Here is a 20272-nt window from a genome sequence, read left to right on the forward strand (position 1 = left end):
CACGATGTCGGCTGCCAGAGGCCAACCTGTCCCTCGGCTCTTGGGTTCCGGCACCGCCATCCTAGGTAAGGGAAACAGGCAGTGGAGCCTTGTGGCTTCACTGCCAGTTTCCTAATGCGTGCGTGCGAGCGGCGCGGCAATCTGTGAATGCCCCCGTGGTTTTCTGGGAACACACACAGTTCCCAGAAGGCAACGGGGCCGCTCAGCTAGGAGCAGAACACGCCGCGGAATAGGAACAGGCAGATTAGGAAGACCGCCTAGGAACAAGGGTTCAGGTAAGTTTAAATTTTTTTTTTTCAAATGTTTTTTTTTTATTTTTTTAGGATTTTTGGTGCAATTTTTTTTTCAAGGTGACCCTCTACTTTAAGTATTCCTATATCAGTTTCATTCCCAACCTCCCTCTGTCCTAAAGATGTGATACATTGTTCCCTCAACATACATGTTTCCTCCAACTCATCCAATCTCTGTTCCAATACACATTTCTCAGTCACTAATTGTTCAATGTGATCACGAACATTTGCTACTACTTTTGCAACCATTGTTAATATATTCTTAGTTACACTTTGTACCTGCTCCAAAAATTGCTTTCTCTCAGTACACCATTGTACTTCTTTCGATATAGCAATGTCTTTAATTTTCAATAACATGCATACCATATTGGCCATCTTGGCTTTCCTGCCTTTTTTCAAAGACTTTTTAAGTTTTATCTGATCATTATGAGTATTACATTGTCTCAATAACTCATTAAATTGGTGCGTTAAAGCGTTTTCTAGAATGTTGAATTTAACACAGGCATGTTTTTTAAGAAAATCTTCAATGACCTCCATTGATATGCTAATTAGCCTACACTGAAGTTGCTCAACCAGTCTATACACCAGCCGCTTACACAACGCACCCAGACAAAACACACAGAGACACAGACACACAGATAAAGCTGCTTAAAGCTGACACTGACTTGTAGTTCCACAACCAGGAGACATGCACACTCTTAATCAATGCCTTACTACCTCCTTATTACCACTGATTTTTAGCCCTATTATCTTAGAACGCAGGCCACATTTAACGTCTATTGGAACAGAGAGCTATTTCACTCTCATGTGGGGGAAAAAAAATAATAATAAACTAATAAAAAAATTTAAAAAATTTTAAAAAATCTATATTTCTCCCACTTTCTCCTCAAAGATGTGTAATTTATCCTGTCAATCTGCAGGCTACATCAGATAAACAGGGGTGATCAGCCCCTCCCTCACCAGCCCTCTTGACCGGCTACACAGGCCTAACGCACACTACCAATACAATAAACTTTAACATATATACTGTCAGACTTTCACATACCTGGCTGAGGAGCCCAATGGAGCAGAAGAAGGTCTCCCTTACGTATCTGACTCGAGGCCCCTGGTAGAGCAAACAGGAGGCACAGGAGTACAGAGTGGCATGAGAGCCTGGCGAGTTAGTTGCAGGAAGGGCGGCTCTTGGATCCCAGATGCAGGGAAGATGATCACCAACTGAACCGCAGACAAGCAGGCAGATGCACAGGCAGATGATGCTGGAGCAGGTGCAGGGCAAACAAGTCAGGTCACAGGCTGGGTCGATAACAGTCAGGCAACGAGGTACCAGAGCAGCAGACGGGTTCAGATTCAAAGGCAGGCCAAGGTCAGGTGCAGGCAGAAGACAAGAAGAATCCAAAGGGCAAGCCGGGTCCTCAGGAAATCAAACGTACAAGACAGGTAAACAGAAGCAAGGGTGACAGGGAGCTGCAGATCAGACAGCACCAATCCGGAGTGCACTTCCAGTTTAAATAGACTGATTGGCGCCAGGCGCCGTGCGAGCACACGCAACAGCACGCACAGGCGCATGTGGATCAATGCGCACCGGCGCACACAGGCACGCGCCAGAGTGGCCAACACTGCATCTTCCACTGGAACTTTCCTGACATAGACATATACCAGCCAAAAATCTCACCAGGTTTTGCGCGTCTGCTCACTGATGAAATATTTCATAGAACTTTCAGGACCATTCACGCAGGGCTTCAGAATTCACGAACCAGCACAAATCTTGTCCACAGTAGAGAAGGCTTCCAGTTCTAGAGGTAGTTGATTTCTTAGCTTTTAGGGACTCAAGACAAAAATACATTAGGTTTTGGATTCTGTGCAGAAATAAATTCCACACACCTTCTGGGGTGGCAAATGAAGTAATTGGTACAATAAATATTATTTGAGAGTAGTTATGGATTCCCTCTATTTATTGCATATATGTATTAACTTGTCTATTCCCATAGTTAGCTAGTCTATTAAAACTCTGATAAGCACAATGATATAAAGTTAGCTATGAAAACAAACACACTGCTTAGTAAAACAATGTCTTATATATTTCCCAAGAAAATAGGAACATGCTAGCATGGAAATACTATAGAGAATTGTACAGAGTATATGACAAAAGAACATCAAAGATACTTATCACAATGCTTTCCTCGAGATATTGTTTCATTGGCTGGGCTCAGGATGGCAAAAGAGGGCTCTGTGCCTCAGTCAGCCCTTTTTAAACCTCAATCACACACCGTCCAAACCCACCCCATTGCCAGCCCATCTCGGTTTTTGGACAAATCAAAGTGTTCATGGGGCAGTCCTCCTCAATAGGTGATATTACTGTCCATCCTGCTGTATTGGCCTCTAGGGGCAGCATTGTCCATGTATCATCTCTAGGTGCCTGTTGATCCCTTGATCTTTGTCACCCACGTCATCAATCATCCTGGCAGCCATGGCTCTCTTTGAAGATTGCTTGCAGTGTATTATCACACCAGTCAGCCCAGAGCCAAGCTCTTGTTACAGCCTTGCTAGCTTTCAGATGCAGATTCCGATATGCTACAAAGCTTTGATGTGTAACTGGTTACATTCCAACTTGGGGCCATCTGCCTGTATCAACCAGTGAATGAAATACCAGAAATATGATATTAAACCATTTGGCCTTTAAAACCTTTTTGCATCCGTTTTAGGGACTTTTGATCCCATTTTGACACATTTTCTGCCTAACTGAGCCATTGGCCAAAGGTGTGAAAATACAAGATGCCACACCCGCAAAATGGACCAATTTTTTTTCTCAGCCCGTTTACCTGTTTTGGCTTTCTTTTACCAAGAAATGAGCAGGTGAATGAAAAATTACTGTTTTTTAACCTTAAAAAGCCAAGAAATTGTTTCCTGAAAGTAAATGTGACCACCTCAAAACCAGAAGTGGCCCTTAACACCTTTCTCCTTGACATTTTGGCCTTTAAATTTTTTTTGCATCCATTTTAGGGACCTTTGATCCCATTTTGACACCTTTCCTGCCAAACTGAGCCATTGGCCACAGGTGTGAACATTTCAGGTGCCACGCCTGCAAAATGGACCAAATTATTTTTTCAGCTATTTTTTCCTATGTTGGCTTCCTTTTATCAAGAAATGACTGGATTTCAACCTTGAAAAGCTAAGAAACTGCCCAGGAAACTGCCATTTCATGAAATCGGAAGTGACCTCCTGAAAACCGGAAACAGCTCTTAACCACTTGCCGACCGCCTCACGCAGATATACTGCGGCAGAATGGCACGGGCAGGCAAAATCACGTACCTGTACATGATCTGCCTCCCACGGGCGGGGGGTCCGATCTGACCCCCCCCCGGTGTCCGAGGCGGTCGGCTTCTGTCTGGGAGCGATCAGAGGTGAGGGGGAGGCCATCCATTCGTGCCCCCCCCTCGCGATCGCTCCCAGCCAATGAAATCCTTAATCTGCTGCTGTATAGTAAACAGTGGCAGAGGAAGTGATGTAATCGCTCCTCGGCTCGGTATTTTCCGTTCCGGCGCTGAGGAGAGAAGACATCGATGTGAGTGCACAACACACACACAGTAGAACACGCCAGGCATACTTTGCACCCCCCATCACCCCCCGATCACCCCCTGATCACCCCCCAATCACCACCCCCTGTCACAGTGACACCGACACCAAGCAGTTTTTGTTTTTTTTCTGATTACTGCATTGGTGTCAGTTTGTGACAGTTAGTGTGGTAGGGCAGTTAGTGTTAGCCCCTTTAGGTCTAGGGTACCCCCCCTAACCCCCCCAATAAAGTTTTAACCCCTTGATTACCCCCCGTCGCCAGTGTCACTAAGCGATCATTTTTCTGATCGCTGTATTAGTGTCACTGGTGATGCTAGTTAGGGAGGTAAATATATAGGTTCGCCGTCAGCGTTTTATAGCGTTAGGGACCCCTATATACTACCTAATAAAGGTTTTAACCCCTTGATTGCTCCCTAGTTAACCCTTTCACCAGTGATCACTGTATAACTGTTACGGGTGACGCTGGTTAGTTAGTTTATTTTTTACAGTGTCAGGGCACCCGCCGTTTATTACCTAATAAAGGTTTAGCCCCCTGATCGCCCGGCAATGATATAAGTTAGGTTTTAGGGTCAGATAGGGTCTGCGTCGCCCCAGGCAGCGTCAGGTTAGCGCCAGTACCGCTAACACCCATGCACGCAGCATACGCTTCCCTTAGTGGTATAGTATCTGAACGGATCAATATCTGATCCGATCAGATCTATAATGGCGTCCCCAGCAGTTTAGGGTTCCCAAAAACGCAGTGTTAGCGGGATCAGCCCAGATCGCTAACAGTTTTTTTGGTAGCGTTTTGGTGAGCTGGCAAGCACCAGCGGCCTAGTACACCCCGGTCATAGTCAAACCAGCACTGCAGTAACACTTGGTGATGTGGTGAGTCCCATAAGTGCAGTTCAAGCTGGTGAGGTGGCAAGCACAAGTAGTGTCCCGCTGCCACCAAGAAGAAGACAAACACAGGCCCATCGTGCCCATGATGCCCTTCCTGCTACATTCGCCAATCCTAATTGGGAACCCACCACTTCTGCAGCACCCGTACTTCCCCCATTCACATCCCCAACCAAATGCAGTCGGCTGCATGAGAGGCATTTTCTTTATGTCCTCCCGAGCACCCCTACCCAACGAACCCCCCCAAAAAAGATGTTGTGTCTGCAGCAAGCGCGGATATAGGTGTGGCACCCGCTATTATTGTCCCTCCTGTCCTGACAATCCTGGTCTTTGCATTGGTGAATGATTTGAACGCTACCATACACTAGTTGAGTATTAGCGTACAGCATTGCACAGACTAGGAACACTTTCACAGGGTCTCCCAAGATGCCATTGCATTTTGAGAGACCCGAACCTGGAACCGGTTACAGTTACAAAAGTTACAGTTACAAAAAAAAGTGTAAAAAAAAAAAAAACAAAAAAAATATTAAATAAAAAAAAAATAGTTGTCGTTTTATTGTTCTCTCTCTCTCTATTCTCTCTCTATTGTTCTGCTCTTTTTTACTGTATTCTATTCTGCAATGTTTTATTGTTATTATGTTTAATCATGTTTGCTTTTCAGGTATGCAATTTTTTATACTTTACTGTTTACTGTGTTTTATTGTTAACCATTTTTTTGTCTTCAGGTACGCCATTCAGCTGCAGCGCGGATTTATTTATCTTGACAGCAACAGCATTTGCTCCCACGATATATAAAGCCGTGACTCCAGCGGAGGTGATATATGCCGAAGCATGGGGGCATCAGGGGCGGAGGAGCGATTTGCTCCTACCTTTTGTGGGAGGATGCCCCCATGCTTCGGCATATATAAATGGTGCATGTATGCCCATCATTAGAAGTGGGGGGATGAAGGGAGGTATTCTAATGGTGGGCATACCCACCAATCAATCTCTTTTTTTCGTTCAGCCCACAGGCTGCATGAAAAAAAAAGATTACAATATATGCCCAACAAGGACCAGCAACGTACTGGTATGTTGCTGGACTTTGAGTGGTTAAACCAGAATGATGCCTGCAGGTTTAGGTATCATCTTGGTATCATTCTTTTCAGCCAGCGGTCGGCTTTCATGTAAAAGCAATCCTAGTGGCTAATTAGCCTCTAGACTGCTTTTACAAGCAGTGGGAGGGAATGCCCCCCCCCCCCCCCACCGTCTTCCATGTTTTTCTCTCGCTCTCCTGTCCCAACAGGGAACCTGAGAATGCAGCCAGTGATTCAGCCAGCTGACTATAGAGCTGATCAGAGACCAGAGTGGCTCCAAACATCTCTATGGCCTAAGAAACCGGAAACTACAAGCATTTCATGACTTAGATTTCGCCAGATGTAAATAGTGCCATTGGGAAATTGGGAAGGCATTTTATCACACCGATCTTGGTGTGGTCAGATGCTTTGAGGGCAGAGGAGAGATCTAGGGTCTAATAGACCCCAATTTTTTCAAAAAAGAGTACCTGTCACTACCTATAGCTATCATAGGGGATATTTACATTCCCTTAGATAACAACAAAAATGATAAAGAAAAAAAAAAATGAAAGGAACAGTTTAAAAATAAGATAAAAAAGCAAAAAAATAATAAAGAAAAAAAAAAAAAAAAAGCAATTGCAGCATGCATGTGAGGTATCACCCCAAAGGTCAGATCGAGGGCAGTAATTTTAGCAGTAGACCTCCTCTGTAAATCTAAAGTGGTAACCTGTAAAGGCTTTTAAAAAATGTATTTATTTTGTCGCCACTGCACGTTTGTACTCAATTTTAAAGCATGTCATGTTTGGTATCCATGTATTCGGCCTAAGATTTTTTTTTATTTCATCAAACATTTGGGCAATATAGTGTGTTTTAGTGCATTAAAATTTAAAAAAGTGTGTTTTTTCCCAAAAAAATGCGTTTGAAAAATCGCTGCGCAAATACTGTGTGAAAAAAAAAATTAAACACCCACCATTTTAATCTGTAGGGCATTTGCTTTATAAAAAAATATAATATTTGGGGGTTCAAAGTAATTTTCTTGCAAAAAAAAATAATTTTTTCATGTAAACAAAAAGTGTCAGAAAGGGCTTTGTCTTTAAGTGGTTAGAAGAGTGGGTGATGTGTGACATAAGCTTCTAAATGTTGTGCATAAAATGCCAGGACAGTTCAAACCCCCCCCAAATTACCCCATTTTGGAAAGTAGACACCCCAAGCTATTTGCTGAGAGGCATGTCGAGTCCATGGAATATTTTATATTGTGACACAAGTTGCGGGAAAAAGACACATTTCCTGACAGACTCCATGGCAGCCTACGTGTGGGTTAACCCCGCCTCCTCTCCAATGCTATAGGACCCCATTCCCATAAATGAGTGCTCACCACTAGCTACTGCGTTCCTTTTTTGTCCTCCTCTATGGACCTACACATGCTGTTCGCATCAAGATTGATTGAATCCAAGATTGGCATACCTGTGCGGTGCAGCTAAAAAAGCCCAGCTATGAGCGGGCGAGTAGCTTAAAGAGGCTTGAATGTTCCCCCTTGGTGGATGGGTGGTCGCCTCTGTATGCCCGGCGGACAGTTCTCATCAACGGCTGGCAAGGTCTGTGGCTGTTTTCTCATACTCCATGGCAGTATTTCTATGTGTTGTCTGTATTTTCCCTGGTGGTCCAGTGTGTCCTATCCCCTTCATGGCGGCTGGTTCGCGTGCGTTCCAGCCCGCCACGGCACTTCCGGGTTGCGGCAGTCTCCGCCGCTGGCACCTGCGCTGTAGCCACCCTGAGAGCGAGGTTTGGCTCGCGCATGCGCAGTACGGCGGCTCGTTCGTCGTCCGCGCAGGCGCCGTACGGTGGTTCCCCTTTGCGCGTGCGTAGTAGGGGATAATGATGTCACGGGCGGGGAATTTAAATTCCGCCCTCCTGTCCTGTTGAGTTGGGATCTCCCTTGGTAGGGAAAGGAGGAGCGGATCCCTGCTGGTCTCCAGGTGAGTGGTGGAAACCTCTGCAAGAAAAAAAAAAAAAAGAGCAAAATAATGGAAAATGTTCTTTTATCATTATATATGTTTATCTAAATATATATACTTATGCGGCTGGAAGTTGTTTTTCCTTTGCCTTGAATATACATTGGTACATGCTTTGTGCATATTAAAAAATAAATAAATAAAATGAGGCAAGCAGAGTTTTTTCTTTTCTCTAAAACCTTTTCATATTTGATGCCTAGGTTTTCTTAGACCATTATCCCTGCAGACTATTAAAGTGACATTTCGTGTCCCTGGTTATGGACAATTCACCGCCTTTAAGTGGCCAGCCCTCACGCACAAGGTATGTGCTCGTGAGGGGAGGGGATGAGATTTATGCACATTATTGTCGTGCTGATACCATGTTCTGCCTTTCTTCTCTCCCCTTCCCCAATTTTTTCTCTTCCCAGCCCTTCTAGGTCGGACCCGCTAAATGCGGTCCAGAATGCCAATGACCTTGCCAAGCCACAATACAATTCATCTTCATCCAGACGGATCCCACCAGAGGAGACGCTCTCGTTCCTCCTCAAGACACCGCTCCCACCGCCATGACAGCCGCTCAGACCACAGAGCCTGCTGGGGATGTAGGACACGAGTTCCGGAGGGCAAGTCCTTATGTGACCGTTGTTTTGCCCGTGCGGTTGGGGAAAAAGAGACGGAAAACCAGCGTTTAGAGTCTCTTGTGAAACGAGTGGTACAGCAATCCCTAATGGAGAGGGAAGCACCTCGCACATTGAGCCAGTCTACCACCGCGTCTGGCCCGCCGGCGGAAGAGGCCCGCGATGATCCGGGTACTTCGCAGCCCTATATTACCTCTCCTGACTCCCCAGAGGATGAGTCTATTAATGAGGAGGTCATTGGAGGGTTCGACTTCGCGATGGTTTCCCCTTTAATCAAAGCAATCAAGGAAGCCTTGAAGTGGGAAGACCCTTCCACTCCCCCAGCCAAGCAGAAAAAATTCTTCAAGCACCTGGGGAGAGAAAGCGCAAACTTTCCGCTCCTTCCAGAGCTAAAGGAAATCATTGAGGAAGAATGGAGTAAAACAGAGAAAAAATCCTCCATGTCTAATAAAACCTCCAGATTGTACCCCTTCAAGTCAGAAGAAGTAAAGAATTTGGAGAATACTCCCCTTGTGGACGCAGCTCTTATGCGTCTGGCCAAACATGTGACTCTTCCTCTAGAAGACGCAGTATCTTTTAAAGATGGGCTCGAGAGGAAGATAGACCTAGATCTAAAAAGAATCTATGGGCTCGCGGGTATGGCCTGTAAACCAGCCCTGGCATTAGCGGCCATGTCTAAGGCCATGGAGGCCTGGACGGAGAACGTGGAAGCCTTCCTTAAAGGCGTGTCAGAAGAACTGGCTGGAAGTTCAGCAGCCGCAGAGCTGAAGCTTGCAGCGGTCTTCCTGGGGGAGGCGTCCATTGACCTGATCCGCCTTCTGGCTCGTATTGTGCTGTCCTCAGTTACGGCCAAGAGAGCCCTCTGGTTGCGTCCCTGGCTTGCGGACCCTGGTTCTAAGCAAGCGTGGTGTAAAATCCCGTTTGAGGGGTCCTCACTCTTTGGCAATAAGCTTGACGATGCCATTACGCGAGCCACAGGTGGCAAATCGGGTTTTCTTCCCCAGGACAGGCGCATGCTGGGTCGAAAGAAGCCCCAGTTCAGAAGACGAAGTCCGGAGCGCTCCAGGGAAGCACGCTCCTACAAGCCTGGCCGGGACTTTAGGAAGAATTGGGGCAGAGGGCAGTCATCCTTCCGCAAACCCGTTAAAAATCAAACGTCCAGTGCTCGTGATCAGGCTAAATCTTTTTGAGGCTACGCCCGCCCAGGCGGGCCGGGTGGGGGCTCGTCTGCTCCTCTTCCGGCACTTCTGGGTGGCCTCGATCTCAGACTTCTGGGTCATAAGGACGGTCTCGTCAGGCCACAGATGGGCCTTTTCCAGGACTCCGCACCCAAGGTTCGTCTCCACTCTTCTCCCTCGGGCAGAGGATCAGAAACAAATTTTGCTGTCCTATGTGGACCTCCTGAAAATTCAAGGAGCAGTAGTACATGTACCACAGGACGAATGGTTTCAGGGGATATACTCCCCTCTCTTCCTAGTTCAAAATGGAAACCTTGGTGACCATTCAGAGAGCCATACAACCAGGCGACTGGATGATATCAATCGACCTGAAGGACGCTTATTTCCACGTTCCAGTGGAAAAAGAATTTCACAAATACCTCCGCTTTCACATTGGGTCAGATCATCTTCAATTTATTTGCCTCCCCTTCGGGCTGACAACGTCCCCCCGGGTCTTTTCAAAGGTCCTCCTAGCTACGGTGGCACTAATAAGATCCAAAGGGGTACGTCTTTACCACTACCTGGACGACCTGCTGGTGCTGTCCCAGAGCAGGGAGCAGTTGCTGGTCCACCGGGATCAAGTAATCTCCACTCTGTCCAACTTCGGGTGGCTCCTAAACATAGAAAAGAGTCAACTGAGCCCAACTCAGCGTCTAATATATCTGGGAGCCCAGTTCGATACAGTGGCAAACACTATCTCCCTTCCACTACAGAAAATTCCTACAGTTCGAGACAGAGTCTCCCGGGCTCTACATGCACGGCAAATGAAAGCCTCTCAGTGCCTGAAAGTCGTTGGCACGATGGTTTCTACGACTCCCATGGTCAAATGGGCCTTATGGAGATTGCGTCCCTTCCAGTCAGGCCTCCTACGGCAATGGAAGTCACGGGACAAGAATCAGGTCATCCGCATAACATCTACAATGAGAAACAGCCTCTTCTGGTGGCTTCAGCGCAAGAACCTCCTGACTTGCCACTCCATCGCTCCCATCTCCTGGGTGACGGTCACGACCGATGCCAGCGGTACCGGTTGGGGAGCCCTTTGTGGGTCGAACCTGGCCCAAGGCAAGTGGGAAACATGTCTCCCCAACCCAGGGTCGAATGTCTTGGAACTTCGTGCGGCCTGGTGTGCCCTACAGTTCTTCTCTCATCTCCTGATGGGGGAGTCAGTGCTGTTGAGAATGGACAACACCACAGCAGTATCATATGTGAAGAGGCAAGGGGGTACTCGGAGTCCCACACTCCTTCGGGAAGTCGAGCCCATCCTATCGTGGGCGCAGAAATACTTTGCCAACATCTCGGCAGTCTTTGTCCCAGGCGTCCAAAACACTCAAGCAGACTTCCTGTCACGGACCGAGTTGGACAACAACGAGTGGTCTCTCCACATAGAGACGTTCAGGTGGATCTTGTCACTAATGACCGATCCCGAAGTAGATCTGTTTGCTTCCCCCTGCAATCGCAAGCTGAAGAAGTTCTACACCCGGGGGCTCTGCAGTCAAGCCATCGGGACAGATGCCTTGACGGATCAGTGGAGGTTCAAGCGGGCATACGCCTTTCCGCCACTGCCAGTTATGCTGAGATTCCTGCAGAGGCTCCGAGCGGAGCCAGTGGAAGTGGTGACAATAGCTCCCTACTGGCCGAACAGGCCCTGGTTCCGTCTCCTGGTCCAGCTCAGCTGTCGGGACCCAGTGCCTCTCCCTCTCAGACCGGACCTTCTTTCTCAAGGGTCAGTCCTGCACCCTTGTCCTGCGGTGCTGAGACTGATGGTCTGGTTCTTGAGAGGGAGAGGCTGGAATCCCTAGGTTGTGCCTCAGAAGTAATATCCACTCTCATGAGCTCGAGAAGATCCAGTACAAATAAAGTCTATGGAAGGATCTGGTCCAAATTCGTGGAGTTCTGCTCTCCTCAGGGCAAGTCTTTTAGACATCCAGAAGTCCAGGACGTTCTCAGTTTCCTCCAAACGGGCCTAGATTTACATCTATCTGTCAGCTCTCTGAGAGTCCAAGTTTCGGCACTTTCGGCCTTCTCCGGCACTTCATGGGCAGTTCATCCTCTGGTTAGACAATTTTTCCGAGGCGCATCGAGACTCAAGCCCCAGAGAAAGCCTAGGTTCCCCAAATGGGACCTTCCATTAGTCCTTGACTCGATCTCTGGACTCAGTACTTCGGGGCCCTTCCCGCTCCCTATCAAGGTCTTTTCAGCAAAGGTGGCCTTCTTAGTGGCCATTACCTCAGCCAAAAGGGTCTCTGAAATTGCATCACTTGGTCACGAAGAACCCTTCCTAACGTTTTTCCCGGACCGGGTAGTCCTAATTCCTATGCTGGGTTCCAACCCAAAAGTGTCTTCAGTATTCCACGTCAATCAAGAGATCGTTTTACCTACATTTAGGACCCCAGGGTCCACTGAGAATCACCCTCTAGATGTGGGCGAAGCTATTAAAGAATATCTCAAAGTTACTTCTCCCTTTAGACGTTCTAGTCATCTCTTCGTGCTTCACTCAGGCAGCAATATAGGGAAGAAAGCCTCAACCAGTACTATCGCGTCCTGGATCGTACAGACCATACAACAGGCATATAGGGCTAAGGGCTTGGCTCCTCCAAAGGCGGTGACAGCCCATTCCACCAGAGGAATGGCAGCCTCGTGGGCAGCGGCTCGACATGTGGCTCCAGATACCATCTGCAAGGCAGCTTCATGGGCTTCTATTAATACCTTCATGTTGCATTATTGTATAGAGCCTGCCTCTCTATCCTCTGTAAACTTTGGGTTACAAATCCTATCGACCGATAGGACAAATTAAAATTTATGTTTTGATCATGCATACCCACCCGTGTGGTTGGCTAGTTATTTCCCACACATAGGCTGCCATGGAGTCTGTCAGGAAAAAGGAAAATTTATTATCAAATACTTACCGTAATTTTCCTTTCCTGATGGACTCCATGGCAGACGGAGTTCCCACCCATTGGTCAACGAGTAGGCTAGTTACGGAACGCAGTAGCTAGTGGTGAGCACTCATTTATGGGAATGGGGTCCTATAGCATTGGAGAGGAGGCGGGGTTAACCCACACGTAGGCTGCCATGGAGTCCATCAGGAAAGGAAAATTACGGTAAGTATTTGATAATAAATTTTCCTTTTTTTTGTCACTAAATGATATATTGCTCAAACATGCCATGGGAATATGTGAAATTACACCCCAAAATATATTCTGTTGCTTCTCCTGAGTACTGGGATACCACATGTGTGAGACTTTTTGGGAGCCTAGCCGCATACGGGACCCCGAAATCCAAGCACCGCCTTCAGGCTTTCCAAGGGCGTAAATTTTTTATTTCACTCTTCACTGCCTATCACAGTTTCGGAGGCCATGGAATGCCCAGGTTGCACAACCCCCCCCCCCAAATGACCCTATTTTGGAAAGTAGATACCCCAAGCTATTTGCTGAGAGTTATAGTGAGTATTTTGCAGACCCCACTTTTTGTCACAAAGTTTTGAAAATTTAAAAAAAAGGAAAAAAATGTTTTTTTCTTGTCTTTCTTCATTTTCAAAAACAAATGAGAGCTGCAAAATACTCACCATGCCTCTCAGCAAATAGCTTGGGATGCCTCCAAAATGGGGTAATTTGGGGGGGGGGGGCTGGGCATTCCATGGCCTCCGAAACTGTGATAGGCAGTGAAGAGTGAAATCAAAAATTTACGCCCTTAGAAATCCTGAAGGCGGTGATTGGTTTTCGGGGCCCCGTACGCGGCTAGGCTCCCAAAAAGTCCCACACACGTGGTATCCCCATACTCAGGAGAAGCAGCTAAATGTATTTTGGGGTGCAATTCCACATATGCCCATGGCCTGTGTGAGCAATATATCATTTAGTGACAACTTTGTGCAAAAAAAAAAAAAAAATTGTCACTTTCCCGCAACTTGTGTCAAAATATAAAATATTCCATGGACTCAACATGCCTCTCAGCAAATAGCTTGGGGTGTCTACTTTTCAAAATGGGGTCATTTGGGGGGGGGGGGGTTTGTGCTATCTGGGCTTTTTATGGCCTTCAAAACTGTGATCGGTAATGAGGAGTGAGATCAAAAATTTACGCCCTTAGAAATCCTGAAGGTGGTGATTGGTTTTCGGGGCCTCGTACGCGGCTAGGCTCCCAAAAAGTCCCACACATGTGGTATCCCTGTACTCAGGAGAAGTAGCTGAATGTATTTTGGGGTGCAATCCCACATATGCCCATGGCCTGTGTGAGCAATATATCATTTAGTGACAACTTTTTGTAAATTTTTTTTTTGTCATTATTCAATCACTTGGGACAAAAAAAATTAATATTCAATGGGCTCAACATGCCTCTCAGCAATTTCCTTGGGGTGTCTACTTTCCAAAATGGGGTCATTTGGGGGGGGGTTGTACTGCCCTGCCATTTTAGCACCTCAAGAAATGACATAGGCAGTCATAAACTAAAAGCTGTGTAAATTCCAGAAAATGTACCCTAGTTTGTAGACGCTATAACATTTGCGCAAACCAATAAATATACGCTTATTGACATTTTTTTTACCAAAGACATGTGGCCGATTACATTTTGCCCTAAATGTATGACTAAAAATGAGTTTATTGGATTTTTGTTATAACAAAAAGTAGAAAATATCATTTTTTTCAAAATTTTCGGTCTTTTTCCGTTTATAGCGCAAAAAATAAAAAACGCAGAGGTGATCAAATACCATCAAAAGAAAGCTCTATTTGTGGGAAGAAAATGATGCAAATTTAGTTTGGGTACAGCATTAAATGACCGCGCATTTAGCAGTTAAAGTGACGCAGTGCCAAATTGTAAAAAGTGCTCTGGTCAGGAAGTGGTTAAACACCTCTCTTCTTGACATTTTGTCCCTTAAAACCTTTTTGCATCTGCTTTAGGGACATTTGTTCCCGTATGGACACATATCCTGCCTAACTGAGCCACTGACCAAAGGTGTGAAAATACCAGGTGCCACGCCCGCAAAATGGACCAAATTTTTTTTTCAGCCCAGTTTACCTGTTTTGGTTTCCTTTTACCAAGAAATTACCAGAGGGTTAAAAAATGACTGGATTTCAATATTAAAAAGCCAAGGAATTGTTTGGGAAACTGCCATTTCCTGAAACTGAATGTGACCTCCTCAAAACCAGAAATGGCCCTTAAACACCTCTATTTTTGACATTTTGGCCTTTAAAACCTTTTTGCATCTGCTTTAGGGAGTTTTGATCCCATTTTGACATATTTTCTGCCAAACTGAGCCTCCCTTCTTTACACCCTGGCCAAAGATGTAAAAACACCAGGTGCCATGCGCACAAAATGGACCAAATTTTTTTTTCAGCCCAGTTTACCTGTTTTGGCTTCCTTTTACCAAGAAATTACCACAGGGCTAAAAAATGACTGGATTTCAATCTTAAAAAGCCAAGAAATTGTTTGGGAAACTGCCATTTCCTAAAACCGAAAGTGACCTCCTCAAAACCAGAAGTGGCCCTTAAACACCTTTCCTGATGCCAACATGGCAGCATACTAGTGATAGAGCTCCGCCTCTTGACCACTCCCCCAGTTCCAGTGATTAGCATAAATGAAGGCATGGCTAGTAGGGGTGCTGAAATTAATCGCTGCATCGATGCATCGCGATTCGGGTGTCCCCGATGTGGCATCGATGCATGCGACCGGAAAAATTTTTTGCCCCGCCCCTCCCGGGAAAGCGTTCCGTGTGTATAACTGTTACTTAGTGTGTGTATATGCTGCTCATGTGACTCCCGGCCCGCCTCTCTCCTCTCACGTCTCTCCTGATGTCAGCCCCGCCCACTGACTGGAGCTATCAGGTCAGAAGAGAGGCGGGCGGGGCTGACATCAGGAGACACGTGAGAGGAGTCACATGAGTGGCATATATACACACTAAGTAACAGTTATACGCACGAAGCGCTCTCCTGGGAGAATTCCCTGCTGACCTCAGGAGAGACGTGAGACGTGAGAACACTAACGGCTGGAATGGAGATCTGGGATGGTGAGCAGGCAGATCGCCCTGTTCATTACAGGCTGCGATGGTCAGAGGGACAGCAATGACACGTTTCTTCAAGTAAGTTTTCTCCAGTGATCCTCTATTGCCCGAGTAGGATTACAACTTACAAGGTGTGCGCCTGCCTGGCCACGCCCCCTTCTTATCACTAGGCAACTCAGTGTTTACAGCGTTACCAGGGAGACCGGCAGCTGAGGCCTGCAGAACGGCCACCAGCACCGGCAGAGCAGCATGTAAGTTCATAGGGGGAGGGGGCGCTGTGATGCAGGGACACAGGGAGGAGTCCGAGCATGTAGTGGAATCTGATGTGTCACCTGTGATGAGTAATGTCATTGTCACTGCAGGGGAATGGGCTGTAAGGAGGAGAAATATAGACAGGAGGAGGAATGGTGTGATATCTTTCTGAATGTGATGACAGCTCAGGAGTGGACACAGGACACCATTAGATTGTCATAAATAAAAACACAAATGTCTGCTCTTATTATTCCCAGTATGGTGCTGGGGTGACACACACTGTGTATTACTTTCTCTTACCAGTCTGACCATCTGTCAGGTTGTGTCACAATCACCATTCAGCTGATCTACATAACCCAACACAAGTCCATATCATAGAATTGTCTTCTATGTGTCTTCATCACACCACAACTCTGCATTATTGTCTGCAGTCTTTGACCATCTCCTCTAGCATGTCTGTTGTCCGCAGTCTGCCTCTCTGGGATCAGGAAGGAATTTTTTCCCTTGCTGTAGCAAATTGGAGCATGCTCTGCTGGGGTTTTTTGCCTTCCTCTGGATCAACTGTGGGTATAGTATTGGGTATATTGGATTGTACGTTTTTTTTTTTTTTTTTTTTTTTTTATGGTTGGACTGGATGGACTTGTGTCTTTTTTCAACCTGACTTACTATGTAACTATGTAACTATGTAACTATGTCTCTGACCATCTCCTGTACCATGTCCGCAGTCTCTGACCATCTCCTGTACTATGTCTGCAGTGTCTGACCATCTCCTGTACTATGTCCGCATTCTCTGACCATCTCCTGTACTATGTCTGCAGTCTCTGATCATCTCCTGTACTATGTCCGCATTCTCTGACCATCTCCTGTACAATGTCTGCAGTCTCTGACCATCTCCTGCACCATGTCTACAGTCTCTGACCATCTCCTGTACTATGTCTGCAGTCTCTGACCATCTCCTGTACTATGTCTGCAGTCTCTGGCCATCTCCTGTACTATGTCCGCAGTCCCTGACCATCTCCTGTAGCATCTCTGCAGTCTCCGAACATCTCCTGTAGCATGTCCGCAGTCTCTGATCATCTCCTGTAGCGTGTTCGCAGTCTCTGATTGTCTCCTGTAGTAGGTCTGCAGTCTCTGACCATCTCCTGTAGTATGTCTGCAGTCTCTGACCATCTCCTTTAGTATTTTGGAGGAGAGCCTTGAGCTCCTCTGCTGTCTCTTTTTTTCTTAAGAACTGATAGAATAAAAAAAGTTCTCCTGACTACTTGAATTTTTTTTAATGAAAACCATGCGCACTTGTGGACTTGCGCTGTAATCGTGATGCATCATGATGCATCGCAGAATCGAATTGAATCGAATCGTTGACATGATAATCGTAATCGAATCGAATCGTGAGGCCAGTTAAGATGCTCATCCCTAATGGTTAGCCGCCACCCCATTCTTCTTTTTTTCCTCATACCTCCACGCACCAGTGATGAAGTAAGGAATTTTATGTCCCCCACCCTGCCGCTGACAGTAACCGGCTGGGTTCAAGCCTCTCCCTGTGCGTAGTCTCAGTGCTCAGGCTGCTAACATCGCGGTGAAAAGCCTGGGAACCCTCGTCTGTGTGGTCTTGATGGGTCCCTGCAGTGTTTCCTCTTTAGGAACAAAATATGCCATGCAGCATGACTTGGTTCCGGAGCTTTGGGGGGGAAAGCCTGTCATTACCTTCTCTATGGGCTTCCTTGACCGATAGGCTATGACTTTACCTGTTTTTATTCAGTTCTATCTCTTCTCCCTTCTTTTCTGGCTTTAGGTAGGTCCCGGGTGAGCGAGAAGTGGGTCGCACCGTGCAGTAGGTGTCTGGGTCTCCCTATAGGCGTGGGGCGGCCACCGAGCGATGTATTTACAGGGCTAGGGTGCTCCTGATGATGTCAGAGGGCTGCTCCCGGTTCGCACCTGTGCACTGGCCAACGGAAGCTCTGGGCACCATTTTGGTTCTGGCCAAAATGATTCGTTTTGCCCACAACAACAGGAGGAGCCTGGGGGGCGGGTTCTGCCTGTCCCAGGATCACTTAAAAGTGTCAGTGGGCTGCTGTGGGACGGGCAATATACAGCCTCCTGACTGTGTTTTCTGACTTTGAAGTTTCTTCCTGGATGCAGTCTCAGCAACCTTCTGTGACGCCATCTGCTGGTAGGAAAAGTTTTCTGTTTTAAAAAAAGAAAAAAAAAAAAAGTACATTCTTTTCCTTTGGTTTGTTTCAGCTGTTTGCTTTGTTGTAGTTTTCAGACTTTCATGTTAGAAGATTACAGGCAATCTTCATCCTTCTGTTTCTCTTTTCAGCTATCTCTCTTTTTTCCGCTGGCCGTCCCTTATTCTCTACTACCATGAGTCAGTCACCACTTATGCAAGACCCTCAATATTTAACCACTTGAGCCCCAGACCATTATGCTGCCTAAGGACCAGAGGTCTTTTTCCAATTTGGCACTGCGTCGCTTTAACTGCTAATTGCGCGGTCATGCAATGCTTTACCCAAACAAAATTTGCGTCCTTTTCTTCCCACAAATAGAGCTTTCTTTTGATGGTATTTGATCACCTCTGCAGTTTTTATTTTTTGCGCTATAAACGGAAAAAGACCGAAAATTTTGAAAAAAAATGATATTTTCTACTTTTTGTTATAAAAAAAATCCAATAAACTAAATTTTAGTCATACATTTAGGCCAAAATGTATTCGGCCACATGTCTTTGGTAAAAAAAATGTCAATAAGCATATATTTATTGGTTTGCGCAAAAGTTATAGCGTCTACAAACTAGGGTACATTTTCTGTAATTTACACAGCTTTTAGTTTATGACTGCCTATGTCATTTCTTGAGGTGCTAAAATGGCAGGGCAGTACAACCCCCCCCCCCCCAAATGACCCCATTTTGGAAAGTAGACACCCCAAGGAAATTGCTGAGAGGCATGTTGAACCCATTGAATATTTATTTTTTTTGTCCCAAGTGATTGAATAATGACAAAAAAAAAAAAAATATTTACAAAAAGTTGTCACTAAATGATACCCCCCCCCCAAATGACCCCATTTTGAAAAGTAGACACCCCAAGCTATTTGCTGAGAGGCATATTGAGTCCATGGAATATTTTATATTTTGACACAAGTTGCGGGAAAGTGACACTTTTTTTTTGCACAAAGTTGTCACTAAATGATATATTGCTCACACAGGCCATGGGCATATGTGGAATTGCACCCCAAAATACATTTAGCTGCTTCTCCTGAGTATGGGGATACCACATGTGTGGGACTTTTTGGGAGCCTAGCCGCGTACGGGGCCCCGAAAACCAAGCACTGCTTTCAGGATTTCTAAGGGTGAAAATTTTTGATTTCACTCTTCACTGCCTATCACAGTTTCGGAGGCCATGGAATGCCCAGGTGGCACAAAACCCCCCCAAAAAAGCTCTCATTTGTTTTTGAAAATGAAGAAAGACAAGAAAAAACTTTTTTTTTTTTCTTTTTTCAATTTTCAAAACTTTGTGACAAAAAGTGAGGTCTGCAAAATACTCACTATACCTCTCAGCAAATAGCTTTGGGTGTCTACTTTCCAAAATGGGGTCATTTGGGGGGGTTTTGTGCCACCTGGGCTTTCCATGGCCTCCGAAACTGTGATAGACAGTGAAGAGTGAAATCAAAAATTCACGCCCTTAGAAAGCCTGAAGGCGGTGCTTGGTTTTCGGGGTCCTGTACGCGGCTAGGCTCCCAAAAAGTCTCACACATGTGGTATCCCCGTACTCAGGAGAAGCAGCAGAATGTATTTTGGGGTGTAATTTCACATATTCCCATGGCATGTTTGAGCAATATATCATTTAGTGACAACTTTGTGCAAAAAAAAAAAAAAAAAATTTGTCTCTTTCCCGCAACTTGTGTCGCAATATAAAATATTCCATGGACTCGACATGCCTCTCAGCAAATAGCTTGGGGTGTCTACTTTCCAAAATGGGGTCATTTGGGGGGGTTTTGAACTGTCCTGGCATTTTATGCACAACATTTAGAAGCTTATGTCACACATCACCAACTCTTCTAACCACTTGAAGACAAAGCCCTTTCTGACACTCATTGTTTACATGAAAAAGTTATTTTTTTTTGCAAAAAAATTACTTTGAACCCCCAAACATTATATATTTTTTTAAAGCAAATGCCCTACAGATTAAAATGGTGGGTGTTTCATTTTTTTTTTTTCACACAGTATTTGCGCAGCGATTTTTCAAAGGCATTTTTTTGGGAAAAAACACACTTTTTTAAATTTTAATGCACTAAAACACACTATATTGCCCAAATGTTTGATGAAATAAAAAAGATGATCTTAGGCCGAGTACATGGATACCAAACATGACATGCTTTAAAATTGCGCACAAACGTGC

This window comes from Aquarana catesbeiana, linkage group LG06, assembly GCF_042186555.1.
Source record: "Aquarana catesbeiana isolate 2022-GZ linkage group LG06, ASM4218655v1, whole genome shotgun sequence".
NCBI classification, from domain to species: domain Eukaryota; kingdom Metazoa; phylum Chordata; class Amphibia; order Anura; family Ranidae; genus Aquarana; species Aquarana catesbeiana.